Here is a 5,585-nt window from a genome sequence, read left to right on the forward strand (position 1 = left end):
GCAAGACACGAACACAGTTGGATGCCGGCTCAGGGGTCTAGAGGTTAGGCGTTCGCGCGCGGGAATGAGCAGGTCCCGGGTTCGAAACTACTCAAGAAGACGATTGTGGGTGTGCACTTCCGAAGAGTCATATACTAGAGAGGAAACGGTGATCGAGAGATGATCGATTCCCGGCATTGTAGTCTTGTGATGAGGGATTCAGGATGTGCACCGATAAGGAGTCCCGCAATGGGACGAAACGGCCAGTCCAGTGTTCCCAGGTTTTCCATGGTGGTCTATCTTCAACTGACTCATGATTTCAACCATATAAAATTATTAAAATCTCCACAAAACACCTTTCTGATATTTATCATAATAAGTTTAAGGTAAGTACAAACTAATTATGATCAGACAATAGAGATTTGTAATATATACATATATACATGATTCCTATGACCCCTATTTATTCAATATCATAAAGGATACATTCAGATCAATTTTCTAACCTTTTCTTTTCTTTTTAATCATTATATTGTTTAATAAAACAAAAAGCAAATGATTATTAAACGTTTTTAATTTGAATCTTGAGGATTTATTTACGTGTTATAAGTAATTAAATAAATGGATTTTCAGCTACTGTTATAATCAATTTAACTTATGTATGGAGCATTACAATCACGTACAATTTGATAAACAATGATATGATATTATCAGAAGGGGTTTTGTGGAGATTTCAGTATTTGCATAGTTGAAGCTAAACCACCATGGAAAACCTGGTAGGTTCTGGGTTCGAATCTCGTGAGGCGGGATCGTGGATGTGAACTGATGAGGAGTCCCTTAATAGGACGAAACGTCCGTCTAGTGCTTCCAGGTTTTTCATGGTGGCCTAGCTTTAATTAACTCATGATTTCAACTATGCAAATGATGATATGATATATCGACAAGGTGAATTCGTTGTTTAATTTTTTTAGTTCAAGGAAACTGCAAAATAAGTTTTACTTGGCATTAATTTTTTATATTTTAGATGATATTTTTGATTTCGAAAGAGTAATGTAGTGTGCGCTGCTTATGTGGATGGATATAAGTAGTATGTAGTAGGAATAAGAAGTTGAATGCTTACCGGTGAAAAGTGAAATAAAGAGAGGAGAAAGAAGAACAGAGTGCAATCGGAATAATAAAGGGATTGGAAGAATGATGGTGTGTGTGTAAAGGACAACTCAAGGAAGATATGCAAATGATGTATTTAATGTGTGATTTTTATATTTTACAAAGCAGTTGACTGCCTCCTGGTTTTCAATGGCTGATTAAGATCATTTTGTGATGTAAACTAAAATTAGAATAACAAAGGGCAACATTTGAAGAATTAAAATACCGTGTTTTCCTGGTAGTTTGTGGTTAACTCTTCGAAACCTGAGACGGCTTGTTGTGGTCTTGAACAAAACTTTAACACTGATAGCACAAATGATTAAAAAGGACCGACTAGTATCGACTTTTAATGTAACCCTATCCAACGCTCTTCAAGGCTTGCAATATCATACCAAAAAAATTCAAATGAATCAACTTGAATAACTGACTAAGTGTGAAAAGACAAAGAACAAATAGACAGAAACTAAGAACATTTACCTTAAAATTTAATGGTAAAGTAAAACGCGAAAATATCTACAATTTTGCTACTAATTTTATGCCCATTTGATTTATTTAAATCTTTTAATTTCTCTACTGTCGAAAACCAAAATCTACAGTTTACATTTGAATAAAACCATTTGCAATTAGACTGACGGACTAATATTGTGTCCTTAAGCAACAACTGTGATGTTTGTCCTATTCAAGATGGAAATAAAACCAGTTATATACATCACAAATGTTATCTCATAGAAGAACAAATAAACCTCAATTCATTATTTACCACCATTATTGTTCAGTGGTATCTTTCTGATACTGTAGCCACAGATAAAACAAAATGATGCTCCAAACACTTTTCAAAACTATTTTATAGCTATTATTTTCAGCCTAATACTCTTTGAAGTATCTGAATAACTCAATATTTATAATCTGAACAAACTGAATTCTACGGTTTCTTGTGGAATAGATTGAACGACATAAAATCAAAAGTGACCATATTGCAGTTTGATTGACAGGATTTGATCAGAATACTTTCGAGCCTTACATATTTACACGTTATGATAATTTAATTTTCACAGTTTAGTATGTCAACATCACACCATTTAAAAAGATCAACGTTATTTTAATAAGCGAGTAAAACATTCGGTTTTCATTTTCTAAACACACTGAACTTTACAGTTGCTTTGCTTTGGTTGAATCTAATTCAAGCCGATTCTTAGAGAAGAATATGAAAGGAGGTCGGGACAAGAAATCCGGAAAATACATCCCACAAAAATATTTTTATATGAATTTGGAATTCAACAAGAACTAAACTTCTAATATATCGAAAAATCGGCTATTGACAGCTATAAAAGGAACATTCCATGCAGCAAAGCTTCTACTAACGTTCACTAGCAAAAACTTGTTTTCTGTATCCGTAAATGATAAAGCTCCTTCATCTGGTCGCCCCCATATGCATCTGTCACTTCACTGTCCCTGCGTAGCAAAGTACATAGGCTGTGGTCAGAGCTTGTCTTCAACTCGGACACGAGAACATACTTCACTGTGCTTTCATGAGGGTGAGAGGAGTGAGATTGGTAGCTATATTCACGAACATTTCATCGATTTTGATCAATACGTTGATTCACAGTTTGATTTTAATGTTGTGTACACAATTCGTCCAAATCTACCTATACTTCTTCGTATCTGGCTTTTTAAAATAGCAGAAGTTCTTTCCGTCCATGAGATAAAGCCAGAAATGTGTGCAAAGGAAGTACGTCTTATTCTTGTCTTTACCACCGCTGTGAACTACTACTACTTTATTTTGCACTTGGAAATATCCTCCCACTCTCTAGTTACTTCTCATATATCCATGAGTTTGTTCATGATAATCTCTGATATCACTTTATTTCAAATAAACCTGTCATTGCCAATAATTATTGTAACAAAAACATGATCTTATAATCTTATTTCATCCACATTATCATTTATCAATTTTAAAGGGCATTCTTTGTGAGTCTAATCACTTTCGGCTGACTTGCAAATATAGTCCTGTACACTTGGAAGGCCACTACAAGTTGTACTTTTGTCGATATTATCTCAGATCTTTTGATGCTCCTACCACATTCCAATACACTACCGAGACTATTTAAGTTAGAGGGATTCTTAGCTATAGATTATGTATCGTTTCTATAAGCCCGTGCTCAAAGTTGGTTCATATCTATCAGTTAAGTGGACTCGTAGCTGGAGTTTGGAGGTTAACCTTATAAAAAAAAGTCAGCAGATATTGAATACGGTAATAGTTATTGATTTATCATTAATTAAACACCGCTTCTACGAGTAAAAGAGAAAAAATGTCGGGGTGTACTTGCAAGCCACGACTTGGGAACAAATGGAAACTCTGATGTATCAGCTACTTTGTGGCTTTTGATATTAAAGTTCATTAACAGACCCCCGAAATGAATTTACGAAATTTTTTTCAGTCTGTACTTCGCTTAAGTGTAGCGTCTAAGCATTCAATCAATCTCTTATTAAAAGTGCTGACACAAGTATGTTCAACAAATATGTTTTAAGTTAGTGACAGGCTTTTCTGACAACTCCTATGAGTGGCAATATTTCTGTTACATCACAGGATGCAAGGCAAACTCATATAAAATTTCTAAACCCACTAAACACAACGCTATGTCGAATAACATAAAAAAGTCAGTAAACATTCGTAATAAGTCACTTCTAACTGCTTATATCAATTTACATGTATTTACAAAAGCGTATACATTTAAAGAACATAAAGGCAGTCTTCTGCTTTATTTCGTGTGTTCATTTCAAATTATCTACGCCTTAGAGAAGAAAAAGAAAGCTGTTTATGGAGTCTGGTTCCACTCCAATTCCTAGACACGATACACAAAGTGAATTTAATAAAATTACTCAGAATTACCAGTAAACAGTTTAATCCAATTGTTATCAAAATTTGCAGAAACAATAGTAATCAGAAGGCATAAAGCTGACTTTTATATTCATAAAAAGTCAATATTTAACCTTCAACTGCCTTATTACCATTTTAACCTTTTTACAACCAATAGTAATCATAATTTAGTGAGTTAATCTTCACACGTTCATATTTCCTCTCCGAACGTTAAAGACCCTCGTCATGTTATCCATAAATTTATCTTGACATTTCAGAAATATTATCTCAAGTAATTATAAAAGGATCCTTTCTTCATAAATAGTTTAGTGCTAATATTGTGTTATCGACTAGGGATAGTCAGATATATCAGCTCGTATGAAGCTAAAATGAGACAAAATACAACAATTTCATAATATTCTGCAGATATTGTTTTTCTTACCTTGGATAAATTTATGAAGGGAACCAACAACATAGATTAAGTGTCAATATCTTATTATTTTTGCGCTCCATATAAATAGTGATCTTCAAAGCTATCGCAAAGTGGTCGAAAGCGGCTAATGCATAAGCTGACGATGAGAATTTATTTTTCATAGGGAATGGTCAACAACTGGGATATCTCACCCAAGTAATTTGTATCAACCTTAACTACAAACAAGAAACCGAACCTACACAAAAATACTTCAATCATTAACAGCGGTCAACTGAATTACTGTTGTTATCAGTGAAGGATGAAGATAGTGTTTTTGACATTAAATGACAATTACATCTAGGACTATTATTTAGTGGATGCATACGAGTATATTAAGAACGAGAAAATCTAACATAAATAGCTTCATATGGGACTTTAAAGTTCTTTAACGCTTTGACGTAAAACATCGTGAATTTTAACCATACAAAAACTGATTTCAATAGAGATTAAAGATCAAAACAATGTCAAACAATTTGTGTAAAATAGTCATTCTTATAACATAAACAAAACGAGAACACTAATGCTCAATATTCTTGTATAAACTATAAGATATTAATGATGAAAAAATATCATTTCTGACCGATGAATGTGTCGAGATCATCAATTCAGGTGAAAAATAGTCGTAAAACTAACATGTAGGGTTACACTAACTAACTAGATGTCATTTTCATAGATCTAAGTAAAGCCCTTGATAAGATCTCCCATTGGGGCTTTAAATTAAAACTAGAGAGTTTTGGGATCTATTATGAGGTCATGGACTGGATAAGTGACTCTCCGTAACAGGAGACAAAGGGTAAGGGTAAATGGAGCTCTCCCATCGAGGAAACCTGTAAAAAATGGAGTTCCCCAAGGCACAATCCTCGGTCCTTTTCTCTTACTTGATGTAAATGAATTACCAACTGCAGCAAAGCCATCCGTTCTACTCTTCGCCGATGACACAAAGATTTGGAGACCCATAAACAGTATGTCAGATAGAATATTATTACAGGATGATCTCAATTCATTGGTGGCATGAATAGACGAATGGTCACTATAAGTGAATCCCAACAAGAGGGTGATGATGGCACAATGGTGGTTCGTATTACCACACAATATATGGATTCGTGTTACCCCAAGAAAATATATAGATTA

The 5,585-nt window shown here is 34.0% G+C and overlaps 1 protein-coding gene across 1 annotated transcript in view; it reads right to left on the reverse strand.

The window, feature by feature from the left end:
• Positions 1-5,585, reverse strand: part of Smp_160160 (putative sialin (solute carrier family 17 member 5) (sodium/sialic acid cotransporter) (ast) (membrane glycoprotein hp59)) — a gene marked incomplete at both ends in the record, with an annotated part of 41,030 nt that overhangs the window by 23,780 nt on the left and 11,665 nt on the right. The window lies entirely within an intron of this gene.

The sequence above is a fragment of the Schistosoma mansoni genome, chromosome 5, assembly GCF_000237925.1.
Source record: "Schistosoma mansoni strain Puerto Rico chromosome 5, complete genome".
Lineage (NCBI taxonomy): Eukaryota > Metazoa > Platyhelminthes > Trematoda > Strigeidida > Schistosomatidae > Schistosoma > Schistosoma mansoni.